Source organism: Pseudoliparis swirei, chromosome 5 (assembly GCF_029220125.1).
Source record: "Pseudoliparis swirei isolate HS2019 ecotype Mariana Trench chromosome 5, NWPU_hadal_v1, whole genome shotgun sequence".
Taxonomy (NCBI): Eukaryota; Metazoa; Chordata; class Actinopteri; order Perciformes; family Liparidae; genus Pseudoliparis; species Pseudoliparis swirei.
Genome location: NC_079392.1, coordinates 24,029,586 through 24,045,305, shown reverse-complemented (window position 1 = coordinate 24,045,305; position 15,720 = coordinate 24,029,586). Strand labels below are relative to the sequence as shown.

Genomic DNA, 15,720 nt, shown 5'->3' with positions numbered 1-15,720 from the left:
TTGGTTTTTCTCTGGTGAGTTTTCAGAGAACAACGCGAGGAACATGACCCTCGTCCGATACGAAAGTTTCCCGTCTTCGCGGGTCGGCGTTTTCGGCGTCCACCCCGTCGGATTGCTTCCACTCGCAAGTGCCGTGATTCAATTCAGTTTATTTTATACAGCCCAATATCACAAATCGCACATTTTACCACACATGCGACATCCCTGACCTTTGACCTTCCACATCGGATCAGGAAAAACGTGCATAAAAAAAATAGAAATAAAAAACTTTCACGAGGAAAAAAAGGGGGAAAGCGTCAGAGGAGGATCCCTCTCCCCGGATGTGAGGGTGTCGGTATCACTTTAAGAGCCCTGGTGTTCGTACTGGCAGACAGAGAGCATTAGAGAATAAAGATAGTCTTTAATTTGAGATGAAAAGAAAAGAAAAAAATCTGTTTTATTTTCCAGACAATTATTGCTGATTTCTATTCGGTGAAGAACTATTGTGACAAACTGCAAATGGGTCTATTGTCTCGTCCTCGGGGTCTCCGACAGCGCCCGCCCCCCTCCCCCGATGACTCCGGGATGGTTTCAATCGATCCTTTCGCGCTCGCCATCTCACCATTTCATCTCCGAGTGGTCCTCCGAACCCGAGATAACAGCCCTCCGCATCTCTTCTCTCCGTTCCACCCCGTGTCTCTCTCACTTGAACCGCGGCCTCGCAAGCGAAGAGGACTTTGACTCGGAGCGATCGGGCGGCGGCGGCACACTCATCCCCCCCGGTCCGTGAGTTCAAACGCTGACCAGAGAGAGAGAGGGGGGGTGGGGGGGGGGGGTCACAAGAAGATGGAGGGACCAGCATGCAACACCAGATTGTAGTGCTGATGCTGTGCATGGGGGACATTTAAGAGAGAGAGAGAGAGAGACTTAGTGTGGAATCGTCAACAGAGCGAACCCTCTGCGAGTGAATGGATTATGGGGATCATTTGCATGTTTAAGCTGCGAGCGTTAAAGCCCACAAAGAGATATTTGCATTCTATTTACAGTCATTTGCAAAGGCAGTTCGGGAAGGAGAGAGAGAGCGTCTGCTGCGACAGAAGGACGCCTCCTCCCTTCGCCTATTGTCCAAATAAAGTTCTGCTTTTCTTTTTTTTCTTCCTCTGGGCCTCCGCCTCGCCGCTTTAACCGATGTCGTGTCCGGCGCCGTCACGACCCCCTTAGACCGCTTTGTGCATGTCAGGGAGTTTTGCGCGGAGTGCAAGAAGAAGGGATGGCGGGGAGGAGGGGAGGAGGGGAGGGCGTGCGGAGTAAAGGAGGTGAGGAGGGAGGCGTCGTTGCCCCGAGGCCTCAAGGCCATCCTGTGTGAAGACACAGGACTCTGCACGTTATACCACCAAGAGAAGTTTTTCGTTACACTGCACACACACACACACACACAGCCGTGGTTAGAGCGCACACACTCCTGCCATTTAGCCCCTCCCACATGAGAGAGGGAGACGGATAATGACACACATTTATGTGTTGGCTATTAAAACCTGTGGTTTCCAACCCCGGAGTCTGGGTCCGGGTTTTTTTATTTATTTTTTATAATCCTGTGTGATGTAACAATGGAAGCGCAACAAAAGCGCAACGCGTGCGGTAAAAATCACGTTTAGATGATTTTCAGCCGACAATGTGAAAGTGACGATTACGCAATAAACGAAGGAGAGGCGCAACACACACACACACAGACACACACACACAGACGCACACGCACACACACACAAGTAACAAGCAGGTGTCTGTATGCAAGTTCATGCACAGACAATACTGAAATGATGTGCTCCTCGAGAATACTTTATTATTTTCATGAAAGTAACAAAGGCCAGTTGTTGCCATTGTCAACCATTTTCAAAGAAGTTGTTTTATAACACAAAGGAGAAGCAAATGAAGCTGATGTCTGAACGAGGAGTGAAAGGTTCGACGAAGCCGTCGACGTCGCGGACAAAAGACGGAGCAAACCGACTCAACTGGCGCCGGACCGCAGGACCCGGAGCGGGGGAACGACGAGGAGCGCTTGGAAAGTTTGTAAGGTGGGAAAAAAAAACACGGGAACGCGTCACGCTTGAAAGGTTTATTCCACTGAGCCGACGGCACGTTGGAGGAGGCGACTGAAACGCGGCAGCCGCCGTGTCACGAATATCCAGAGAAGAAGAAACGCATCGTAAACACACGACACTTGTGAGGCCGAGGACAAAATCTGAGTTGTGGGCGGAGTCAGACTGTGGTGGAACTTCACGAGTAAACCCACATAAAACAATTAAAACACTTAAAACACATAAAACTAGAACAGGCACTCTGTAGAGCGCATACCTTCGCATATCACAAGATTGGGGATTGAATTATGAAAATGTTGGCATTAGTCGCATGCCAATTGGATAAAAATTGACCGCGCTATGGTAAAAGAAGATTTTGACCGATCCATGACCTTGACCTTGACCTTTGACCCGATCAATCCCAAAATCTAATCAAATGGTCCCCGGATAATAACCAATCATCCCACCAAATTTCATGCGATTCGGTTTAAAACTTTTTTTGTTATGCGAATAACACGCATACAAATAAATAAATAAATAAATAAATACACGGCGATCAAAACATTACCTTCCGCATTTTCAATGCGAAGGTAATAATTAAAACACATCACACATTGTGGTTTACGGACGTCCACGTCGTCTACTCGGTGACATCAGAGCTACTTTTCATTGTCAGAAGAACAAAAGAGGGGCACTGGAGCCCCCCCCCCACACACACACACACACTGGTTTGGGCATGAGTTTGATTGGCAGATGGTTCATCCAATCACCTGCCAAGTATTTATTTATTCATGCATATCTTCCAGCTTCTCGGCTGGTTCCCGTGTGACGGACCATCTGGACTCCCCCCCCCTCGACCTTTTGTCCGCGCTGCTATCGCGGCGCACCGTTAGCCGGACGTTTAGCCTCCGTCGGCCGACCCGGCGAGACGACGCGGGACCGCGTCTAGGATCCTGACAGACGCATTTGCATCCTTTGGCGTGGAAGAGAGGAACGTTTCCTCGCACTTTCAATGTCCCACTTTCTTCTTCTCTTCCTCTTCCTCTCCTCCGCACCGCTCCCGCCCACGCTGATCCTGCTCTCTGCTCGAGGGCCCGTCGTCTCCCTCGTCCACCTGAGGCCCCCCGCGGCACCGGAGGACTGAGAAAAGCGGCGTAAATGTCAGAGGAATTACAGTATATATCTTCCTCGCCGGCAGCCGCGGAGCATCCGGCTCACCTCTCCTCCTCCCTCCCTCCCTCCCTCCTTGTTTTTTTTCTTCTCTTCTCTTACCTTCTGTATTTCTTCTCTCTTGCCAACTCATTTCTTCCTTGCTTGTCCACACCCCCCCTCCTCCTCCTCTTCCTCCTCTCCTTTACTCTCTCTCTCTCTATCACTGTCTCGCCCACCTCGCCTCTGCCCGCAAGCAGTTTGGAGCAGATTATAGCCCTGCCACCCCCACTCGCCCATACACACAAACATTCACTCTGACGCACACACACACACACACACACACACACACACACACACACACAGATGCCATGCAAACACACTGTTGAGACTCACTCCATGTATCTCTCTACCTCATCCTCTCCTTTGGGACTTCCTGTCCAGGTCCAAATGTGGTCGGATATGTGACGCCCCACACACACACACACACACACACATTATCGGAGCCAAACAGACTCGCACCTCTCGTCCTCTTGACACTTCAAAAGGAACCCGATATCACCGCGAGAAAAAGCCGCAACGCGACCGGCGATTGAGACGACCGACAGAAACGGGCCCGTTCTCGGAATCACGCGTCGGCGGTCGTGCGGTCGCTGGAGGGGAAAACCCGCAATTAGGACCCACGGGCCGTCGTGCGATTGTGGTCCGGACAGTTTGGAGAACAAATGAAAGTCGTTCTTTAAAAACACCACTCGGCAGCGCCGCTTTAATTTTCCTCCCGCTAGACGCTGCAGCGAGAGGAAATCTGTGTTTCTGGTCGTTTTCGTTCAGCTTCTATGCATGCGAGAGCTCCGTTTCTATTTTTTTGTCCGCTCCGTCTGCCATGCTGGCCTCTGTGCAGCCCATGTGTGCTGCAAACTGTACTCGGCTGAATGGGGACTGCGTGGGCCTGACCTGCGATCTCACCGCCCACCACTCGCATCGACACGCAGCGCGGGCAACTGCCTCTGTTTTAGCCTGCAAGAAAAGAGTGTGTGTGTGTGTGTGTGTGTGTGTGTGTGTGTGTGTGTGTGTGTGTGTGTGTGCATGTATATCTGTGTGTGTGTAGATGTGCAGGTTAAATACAAACCTTCCTCTTCCTCAATCTCTCCCTTTCCCCTCTCTCTCTCTCTGTGTGTGTGTGTACGCGTCTTTGCTTTTTTTTTGTGATGAATGTTTCCTCGCCTCCTCCTCAGCGACGACTCCAGCTGTCCCCATGACAACCTCTGCGCTCCTGTCAATCACCGCAGCCGCCTTCGTCCTCCTCGTCTTTGACAGGTGTGCAGATGGCTCGTCTCGCGGCGGCTCTGCAGCTAGCGCCGCGTCAACGAGCGCCGGCATCGGCCCGAATGTTCTCGCGCATTCCGGCTGCCACTTTTTTTCGGTCTTCTTTTTGCCGCCACCAGGGGGCGGTGTTTACGACGTCGGTGATTTCGTGGATCTGGACGAAAACGGAAGCACGAAATGAAAAATAATGGCAATGACATCATCACTTTGTCAGATGAGACTGTTGATGCATCGGATCCGGTGGAGATGCATATCGTGTGTGTGTGTGTGTGTGTGTGTGTGTGTGTGCATCCCTAACTCCACAGTCTGTTGGTAATGAGTGCCCTGAGCGCTCCCTACTACACCTAACTGATCCAGTAATTGCTTTTCCTCCTCTGCATTTATCATCATCTGCCCGGCCTGTCATGTTAGCTGAGCCCAGCTGAGGTAGACAGAGAGGTGGAGGAGGTGGAGGTGGAGGAGCTGGAGGAGCTGGAGGAGGTGGTGGTGTACCCTCTGGATGGAGCCACGGTATCGGCCCACTGCCTGAGGGCAGAGGCAGAGAGGGCAGTGATGAAGCGGTTAATATAAACTATGACCTCCAGCCGGTCATCATCAGAAGGCAAATAACCAACAATCATATTTATTGCAATGAAAGTGTCCAATTCTTTATTAAAGCTCGAATCCAAGTCTTGAAAAGCAAGTCTTCCTTTAAACGTTTGCCAAAACCACGGCGTTTTTTTTCAGAATTAGAAGCTGTCATTTATTAATTTCTCAACACCATTATCGTTCAATATGTTAACCCTTCCGACCACGTGCTGAAAGCAGCCAAAACCAAGATTGAAATTGGGATATTTCATTTTAAAAAACACTTTTATTCCACACGTCTCATTTCAAAACTCGCACCTAAATTAACGGTTTGCTCAAAACCAGATCCTCTAAAAAAATAAAAGCGCTACTAGGAAGCCACGAGTGGCTCGCCGGAGAGCGACAGTCACGTGACACGGATTCAGTGACACCTTCGAACCCTTGACCACAGAGGTGGAGACATTTAATCGTCCAACATTGATAACACTTTGTGGAAACTTTGAAATATGTTGGATGTATAAATCCCGTTTTTTCCTTTATTCACTATTATTATAATTATTATCATTATAATTATTATTTTTATTATTATTATTATTTTATTATTATTATTATTATAATTATTTTAATTTTTATTATTATTATTATTATTATTATTATTATTATTATGTTCACTGTGTAAAATACACGTTAAGCTTCTCCGCTACCTCTAGCCGTGGTCGTGCTGTTTCTACCAGTGCATGTTTTATATATATATATATATTCCATAACAATGTGACGGGAGCAAGAAAACGCCCCAAAAACTACGGGTTGAATCTCAAACTATGACCCGTAATGTGTTCTATGAATGCCCATAATAAAGGTTTATCTCCATTAAGGTTGTTTTTCTGGGCTCAGATTGTCGCATTATAAAGGATAACGACCCCCGTGAGAGCCCAGGTGAAGGGAACACGAGCACAGTGACACGCGTCTGCGCTCCGAGAGACTGCCCGCGAGATTTAAACAAATCGCCTCCCTTATTTTGCAAAGCCTGCAAATGATGTGCGTGCGTGTGTGTGTGTGTGTGTGTGTGTGTGTGTGTGTGTGTGTGTGTGTGTGTGTGTGTGTGTGTGTGTAAGACGAAGAGGCAGCATACTGTTTGTGGGGGAGGGCGTGCTGCTGCTGCTGCTGCTGCTGCTATGGGGATTTGATGCTGATGAGGTCTGTAATGGGAGAGAACAGCGAGCGTGAGGGGAATAGATTGGGACTTCATTGGCAGGCGGACTCTCCCTGAGCGCTGCGGTGCGCTCGCCTATTTATTCCCCTATTTCCACGGCGCCTTTGCGTTGACCTTTCTTCCAGCCAATGACTGTAAGAAAGAAGAAAGGAGAAAGAAAAAAAAAAATCACATTGCCACCGCTGAGCTACACGTAAGCCACTGAGCCCCCCCCCCCCGACCCCCCTCGATATGATTTCAACGGCTCTCGTTTCCTCAGACTGAGATGACGTCACAGCTTTGCAACGATGCAAATTCAAGGCCGCAGAAGAGGCCGATTCAGAGAAGGAATCAATTCATGTCCATATGTATGAGCGCCTAGAGGGTCACGTAACACGTGATGAAAACCTCCTCTCATTGATTGTTGGGTAACGTAGAGTGCAGTCAAGATTAAAAGACTGATATTCCACTTATTTCCAGGAAAAGACCAAACCAATCAAACCTGCGTTCAAACATTCAATATATCTCTTTTCTCTCCGCCTCGGGCTTGAATTTATTCGTCGGCAAATGATGACGCAGATTGTTTTCTTCATCGTGACGAGCGCGGGCACCTCGGTTTATTTTAAACCGATCCGCACATGATCCATCCGGCTGCCTTGAATAAATATCTTCGGCTGAGTTGCATTATGAGAGGCAGGTTTTTAATGTAAAAAGACTAATAAATAAAGGTGATGTGTCTGGTTCTGCTGTGTGAAAAGTGTCAAAGTGAACATGTGATAATAGGAATACAATAATAAATGTGTGGAGTTCTCTTTTAGAGGCGGGTGGAGTGGAAAGTATCGCGAAACGGAGCGATGCATTGATGTTTTTCATCTTTTTGTGGACAATGTTATCGTCGACAGGGTCACACATGTATATATCTTTACCTTTTAAAGTAATGTGATGTATAAGTTTAAAACAAAGTCAAAGTTACCCTGTGAATAGAACTCTTTGAATATATGTTGTGCTAGAGATCTGTTTGTTGGACCGAATTTATGATTCACTGACATCGTTGGCGAAATGTTGCATGGTTGTTTTTTGATTTGTTTTGCTTCCTTATTTATAATTATCGTCCAACTTTAACATTTTAATTTTTGTGTTTCCTTATGGCTCTTCTTGGCCAGATGCATGGTTAATTTTTACTTCATTTCTAGTTATTTTTTATGTTTTATTATTATTATAAATCACTTTTATAATTATTTATATTATTTATTTATATTTAAATCACTTCTTAAAACTCATTTTTAAAGAACAGCTTTTAGGTGATATCGTCCTTTTATGCAGCTCTTTGGTTCCCCTCATTTAGTTTGTCTGTTTTTTAATTTTTTATTTGTATTTATATTTGTATTTATATTTGTATTTATATTTGTTTCTTACTATTCTATTTGTTTTGCCTTGACTCTCTGTAGAGCACATTGTAAACTTTGTTTTTAAAGGTGCTATATAAATAAAGTTATAATTATTATTATTATCATTATTATTATTATTATGCGTTCTTACTTTTGAAGGCTGTATTTCTGTAAAAAAACAAACTAAATAAAATATCAAGTATAACAAATAAAATAAAGTGATTTCCATAGCTTAATTGCGGCTTTCTGCCTAACGGGAGCAATATTATTATTATTATTATTATTATTATTATTATTATTTTATTATTAACACACGTCGACATTCGAGGCCACGTCTGTGTTCCCGTCGGTGTCGTCGTGAACTATAGGAATTAATGTTGTTAAGTCCGAAAATGAGCTTGTTCACACAGCCGGCGCAAATGTAGTGTAAACAAGGACAAAGAGTGTGTTCTGCCGTAGGTACGACTCCAGATGGTGAAACAGCATATCCACAAACAAACATGTTGCCCAGCATGACGGCCTTCAACAAAAAGAATACATTCAGCCAAAAAGCAGATGGAAAACACTCCCTCTGTTCCCTCCTCCCCTCTTCCTGAGCCCTCACACACACACACACACACACACACAGCGGCGTCCCCCTCTTCCCCTACACATCCATCCTCCCATGCGGGTTTCCAGTGCAACAGATGCAGGCAGCGCAGCAGAAATAGAAAAGAGGGCGAAGCGCCATTCGCAAAATCAAAAAACGGAGTCGGGCACAAAGAAAAAAGGCCGGAAACACGACGCTAAAAATAAATGAATCCTGGGGCGACGGAGAAATACTCGAGGATCCCAAAATAGCCGGTCGAACAAAGGCGTCGCGCGGCGGCGCTCTGGTAGCCGAGTGGTCGGCGAGGCCGCGTAACCGCGGCGACCCGGGGTTCGATTTGGAGCTTTTGTTGCATGTCGTACACTTATGCCCCCCCCCCCCCCCACACACACACACACACACACCCTCAAATGAAAGCAAAAAATAATTAAACAAAAGATTCTAGAAAACAAAACAAAAACAAAGGGATGAATAAACTACAATGAGTTTTAAAGGTTGTCGTTTTTTTCGTCTTCAAGTGGAAGCCCCTCTTCTTCTTCTCCTCTCTCTCTGTTCTCTCTGTTCTCTCGCACAGTGACTCCCCGGTTGCTAGGTTACGACACTCGTGGCCGCCAGCCACGGTTCTGGAGGTGGTGCTGCTTTTTTCTTCTTCTTTTGTGTGCCGTCGGCAGAAGGCATCCTTTTCTCTCTTTTTTCATAATTTTTTTCACGTTTATTTGAAATGTAAAATAGCAACAAACAAAACGGAAACGCGTGCGGCGTCAATCAGGGGAACGCCGGGCGCGGCGCGAGGGACGTCCTACGGATCCATGAGGTACAGGAGGCGGCTCGTGTTTCAGGTGCGGCGTGGAAACAGAGACGCCTCTTAATTACCGCGACTAACAGCCGCAGCAGGAGGGCTGGAAGGAAGCGGAAGATCTCAAATCTCAAATCTCAAATCTCAAATCCCGCTCATTTGATCCTGTGAGTCTGAGACTCAGAGGGAACGTCAAGTTGAGCAACAACACATGAGCTGTTACATTCTATTGTCATGTTACACAGATTCTATTGTGCTGTTACATGGATTCTATTGTGCTGTTACATGGATTATATTGTGATGTTACATGGATTCTATTGTGATGTTACATGGATTCTATTGTGATGTTACATGGATTCTGTTGTGATGTTACATGGATTCTATTGTGATGTGATGTTACATGGATTCTATTGTGATGTTACATGGATTCTATTGTGATGTTACATGGATTCTATTGTGATGTTACATGATTCTGTTGTGATGTTACATGGATTCTATTGTGATTTTACGTTGATTTTATTGTGCTGTTACATGGATTATGTTGCGCTGTTACATGGATTCTATTGTGATGTTACACGGATTCTATTGTGCTGTTACATTGATTATATTGTGCTGTTACATGGATTCTATTGTGATGTTACACGGATTCTATTGTGCTGTTACATTGATTCTATTGTGCTGTTACATGGATTCTATTGTGCTGTTACATGGATTCTATTGTGATGTTACATGGATTCTATTGTGCTGTTACATGGATTCTATTGTGATGTTACATGGATTCTATTGTGATGTTACATGGATTCTGTTGTGATGTTACATGGATTCTATTGTGATGTTACGTGGATTCTATTGTGATGTTACACAGATTGTATTGTGATGTTACTTGGATTCTGTTGTGATGTTACATGGATTCTATTGTGATGTTACGTGGATTCTGTAGTGATGTTACGTGGATTCTATTGTGATGTTACATGGATTCTGTTGTGATGTTACACGGATTCCTTTGTGATGTTACATGGATTCTGTTGTGATGTTACATGGATTCTATTGTGATGTTACGTGGATTCTGTTGTGATGTTACGTGGATTCTACTGTGATGTTACATGGATTCTGTTGTGATGTTACACGGATTCTATTGTGATGTTACGTGGATTCTGTTGTGATGTTACGTGGATTCTATTGTGATGTTACATGGATTATATTGTGATGTTACATGGATTCTATTGTGATGTTACATGGATTCTAATCAGGTGGGTGAGTTTGCTTTAAAAGAGAAATAGATGTATTTTTACCCCGGAGTGAAAGACTATGAACCCTTCGTGGATCCATCTTCGGCTCTTGGGACAAGACTGGAAAACTGTTGTAGATCAAAGAAAGTATAACAAATATATGAGGGAATACCGAGGTTGAGGAATATGTGGTGAAATACTCAGATTTTGCAATATATCGGGAAATACTCAGATTTATGAATATATCATGAAATACTCATGTTGAGGAATATATCGTGAAATACTCATGTTTAGAAATATATGATATAATACTCATGTTTCAGGAATATATCATGAAATACTTGTGCTTAGGAATATATCGTATCATACTCATGTTTAGGAATATATCGTGAAAGACGTACTCAGGTTAATGTAACACAACTACTTAGTAAGGTTGAGGTAAGGATCATCGCCTAGGTAACGATAACCTAAGTGCCCTTACTGAAACACTCTGTCTGCCCTTTCTGGGGTTTTTTACAGCTTTTATACTTCCTCATTTTCTGGATAACTCACTAAATCATTTTCAGGAAACTCTCCGACCGGCGGCGCATTATTATTTTGAGACCGGCCTGCAGACGCAGGTCGAACGAGGCGGAATAACTCCTGAATTATACGCCTGACTTCTTTACCGTGAACGGCCCTTAAATCCTCTCCAAATGTCACAATTCACCTCCGCGCGACGGTTTCAGAGGCCGTAAATCCTCCCGCCTCCCGGAAGAAGCCGCTCGCCACTCCAGGAAAGGTCACGGCGCTCCGCTGACGGATGGCGTGGCGAACGTCAAATCGAATAACAACGAGCGGAGCGAGCGGGATTACACATCGGGCGTTTCGGCCTTCGTACTCACTCGTTCTGCAAAAAACACAACGCTGGGAAGACGTGAAGAGCACGGCGACTGATCAAAAACGTGAACGCTCTTCGTCTGGATTCATTATTGCACAGAAAGAACAATAAAAGCTTCTTTAGTTTCCCTGAAATGCAATTAGATGTCTTTGCTTTGCAAGCACATAAACGACAGGAAGTTAACAATCTGTCCCCCGAAACTGAGATAAGTTACTCGCAATCAAACAATTCAGTTCCGTTCGACTCAAACGCACACAAAAAAGACGGTTGAGTGCAACTCACACACACACACACACACCTACACACACACCCACACACACACACGGTCTTGCCCATTAGAGACTTGAGTTCAAACAAGTCTGACCACGGGGCGTTTAGGGGAGGGGTCAGAGTGGAAGCCCCGAGGACACGACGCTTCCTCCTCCCTCCCCGGGGCTCCAGAGGGGCGAGGCGGACATTGTCTCCTCCCGCCCGGTGTCCCACGGGACGGGGAGGAAGTCGGAGTTGGAGGTGATTTAAACCACCAGAAAGCCCCGACATCACGACACCAGACCCCCCCCCCCCCACACCCATTCCTCCAGTTTCCTGTCTTTCATTCGTGTGCCCCCCCCCCTTCCCCACCACCACCGTATCACCCATCCAGTAAAAAAAAAAAGATCGCAGTCCTTGTGTCTCTGTGTTTTTAAGGAGGTCACTATTGTGTCCTTGGGAGCTGATTTACAGAGTAAAACTGATGACGACTTCCTGTCCCTGGTCTGTTGACGGCGTACGGTGGCCCCTGAGGGTCAAACGCAAAAACATTTAGGCAAACGCACGAGCGCGCGAGAGAAAGTGAGAACAAACGACTCGCCATCTTTGTCCTTATTATATAATTACCTTCGCATTGAAAATCGGCGTGTATTTATTTATTTATTTATTTGTATGCGTGTTACTCGCATAACTCAAAAAGTATTAAACCGAATCGCATGAAATTTGGTGGGATGATTGGTTATTATCCGGGGACCATTTGATTAGATTTTGGGATCGATCGGGTCAAAGGTCAAGGTCATGAAAAGGTCAACATCTTCTTTTTACCATAGCGGGGTCAATTTTTATCCAATTATCATGCAACTAATGCCAAAATGTTCATAATTCAATGCCCAATCTTGTGATATGCGAAGGTATGCGCTCTACAGAGTGCCCGTTCTAGTTCTCAATGCATTCGGGGGATCGCGCGTATGGAAATTTTTTTTTTTTCTTGCCCAAAAAAACCCGTCATTTAAAAAAGATTAAGACATTTGAACGCATCGCGATGAAATGAAGACAATGTCAACGATGTGGAAACTGTAAAAGAGAGCGGACTGTTTTCTGAATGTCTTGAATGTGTTTGACAACCCAGAGGCCACCGTTCCTCCGAGGCCAGACTGCACACACACACACACACACACACACACACGCGCGGACAGTGTGTGTCGGGGAGAGCGGGCAGGAGATGAAATGTCTTATTAGTGAGCGAAAGAGAACCAGGCGAGCCTGAGCTGAGCCAGGGCCTCCATTAACCTGTCCTTCCAGGGGAGAGGCTCGTAAACAAGGCCGAGATGGCAGGAAGAGGGGGGGGGGGGGGGCGGGGTGTGTGTGTGTGTGTGTGTTGGGGGGGCAGCACTCGTCCCTTCAAAGGAAAGAGGAGAGAGCATCTGTGTGATCCCTCTGATGTCGAGGACGTGAACACACACACACACACACACACACACACACACACACACACACACGCACACACGGGGAGGGAAAGAGAGAGGACTAACGCGTGGAGACGCTCCGGATGACAAGCTGTCATCTTCCCTTCGGCCTCCGCATCGGGACACGTGTTGTCCGTGGGAGTGAGGATGAATCCGTCCCATCGGCCCGCGGCGAGGACTCTTCGGGGGGCGCCGGCAGGACGTGTGATCGAGACCCGGCGAGTGGAAGTGGCGGCGGCGCCGGGGTCTCCTCTCTCCTCTCCTCTCGGACGCTCACGGCGGAGCTGAGCGACGGAGAGGAAACCGGAGGAGGAGGAGAGATGGAGCGGCGCGTGGTCATGGGAACACAGGGGGCGGAGCTTAGGACGCTCTGGGGGGAGAAGAGGCGAAGACGTTGATGGAGATGAAGAGCCGAGTGGAGAGCAAAGGATATCTCCTCTTCTTCTCCGATCCCCTCGTTTCCTCTTCCTCTCCTCGTCTTCTGCGTGCACTCTTCCTCTTGCCTCCTCTCCTTGTCCTCTTCCTATCCTCCTCACCTCTTCTTGTTCATCTACTCTCCTTGTTTTCTTCCTCTCCTCCTCTTCTGCTTGTACTCTTCCTCTCCTCTTCCTCCTCTCCTCTCTTGCCCCCACAGCCTCCTGAGCACAGCTGTCTACATGGCTGGACTGTTTTCCCTGACAGGCTGAGAGCCATGAAACAGGAGGGCACCGGGGACCCGGACCACCCGACAACAAGCGCCCCCACAATCTGCTGCTCACAGCGTACCCCCTCCCTCCCTCCCTCCCTCCCTCTCTGAACTCCCTCCCTCTCCACTGTTACAATCTCCTTCACTATTTCAAATATTTACTCCCTCAGACTCTCTCTCTCTTTCCCTCCTGCATTTCTTCTCGCTCACCATGTCTCGCCTTTTTTTATCAGATTTTCTGTTTGCTCCTGTCATTTTCTCTCCCTAATCCTCCCCCCCCCCCTCTGCCCTCCAGTGGCCCTCTCACTCTGTCACATCTGCATCCTTGTTGTTGCCGCTCGGCTGTCATGTGCCATGTTTTTGCCTCAGCCACATGCCATTTTCTCACAAACAGAGAGATGAAAAGGAGGGGAAACAGAGAGGAGGAGGAGGAGGAGGAGGAGGAGGAGGAGGAGGAGGAACGAGAGGGAGGAGGAGGCGGCGCGAAAGAAACCCGACAACAAACACATTTTCTTTATTTTGACCGGCTGCATCGAGCAAATTAAGAAAGCCGTCTGGGATTTTAATCGGCGCTCCTCTGGCGTGACGCGTCTGCTTGTTTTCCATGGCGCTGCGTGGTCACCCCCGTTTTCAACACCAGAGAGGAGGAGGAGGAGGAGGAAGAGGAGGAGCAGCGGGGGCACGGCCAAGGGCTATGGGAGGGGAGTCTCCCTCTTTTCTCTCTCCGTCGTCTCCCCTGGTGGCTGGGCGGAGCTTAACTGGGAAGGGACCAACCTCCCCTGGAAAGCCCTGGAGGGGGAGGCGGCCTCGGGGACGGCTTCGCATCACACCTTTTTTTTTCTTTTTTCTTCATGACCCCCCCCCCCTCCCCACATACATGCATCAAAAACCCTCTCTTATTAACACATTACATCAAAGAGGATGAACATTTGATATTTGTAATCCCCCCCCCTCCCATCCAAGCCCACACCAACTGGAATGATATATTTCTCTCTCTCTCTTTTTCTCTCTCTCTCTCCGTCTCTCTTTCTTTTCAAGAGGAGACAAACAACAATGAACAATGTGGGATCTGTCGCATTCTCCCCCCCGGGAGAAGACTTCTGACGGCGTGGCGTTTCGTTGGGGGGTGAGGAGGAAAGAGGAGAAGAACAGGGGGAACCCCCCCCCTCCCCCTCCCCCTCCCCCACCGTGCAGAGGGAATCAAAGGGAGACCTCAGGACTTTAACCACGTTGTCGCATCAGATTTTTGTGTGTATTTTTGAAACAACCTTCTCTTTTTTATTATTAAAGAAAGCAACTATGCAAAGGAGTGAGTCAGTGCTCCTCCTCCCCCTCGCAGCTCCTCACAGACCCGTCGCCGCGTGACTCTCACCGCTCGGCGCAGCGGGATTGACCCACTTCTTACACCGGGGGGCCCGAGTGAAGGCCCCCGGGAGAGCCACACACACACACAAACACACATATTACATTATACATGACTGAGTACATACGGTTTGACATATGCCGATGAAGAGCTAATAATTCCAGTGACGAGTAGCATCTTCCTCTGGAAGCTTATGACTCTTTAAACCTAATGCACATATAAACACTCATTCATTGGGTTCATGCATTAAAAAGAACACAGCTGGGAAATGATTCTTAATCTGTAAAAAAACAATTTTTAAACAATTTTAAACAAGAAAACCGCAGAATAAAAGAATCCGTATAAATGTGTGCCTTTTTTAATTCAGTCCGTTTAGGGGGGGGGGGAGAGGGCCCTCGAACGCGGCTCCGATGCTACGCTAACGCTCTCGAGGCGTGAAGACGGCGCCCGAGGAACTCACCGTGACACTTTCCCGCTGCTGTAGTAGCGCGTGTGGCGGAAGCCTCCCGAGTGTGTACAAGAGGAAACGTGCTACTTTCATGACGCAGAGCGGTCGGAGCGCTCTTTCGATCGCGACTACGAGCCCAGAGCACAAACAAAATGGTCCGGGCAAAGAGGAGTCAGCGGGTTTTCAGGATAGTTCAGCTGATAAGAGATCGCCACTTCCTGAGAAAACACCCACCTGTGTGTCACTTTCACGAAGTGAAAACACACGATGAAAAGGTTATACGCCGAAAAACAAGAAGTGGTGGTGATCATAAAGTCGCCACACCCTCAGGCCTCTGTG

The 15,720-nt window shown here is 47.2% G+C and overlaps 1 long non-coding RNA gene across 1 annotated transcript in view; it reads left to right on the top strand.

The window, feature by feature from the left end:
- The window catches only part of LOC130193509 (uncharacterized), a 27,683-nt gene extending 12,883 nt beyond the window's left edge, over positions 1-14,800 (top strand). The window contains exon 3 of the long non-coding RNA XR_008831655.1: positions 14,609-14,800. This is a non-coding gene — a long non-coding RNA (uncharacterized LOC130193509). The remainder of the gene's footprint in view (positions 1-14,608) is intronic.
- Positions 14,801-15,720: the final 920 nt, after the last annotated feature.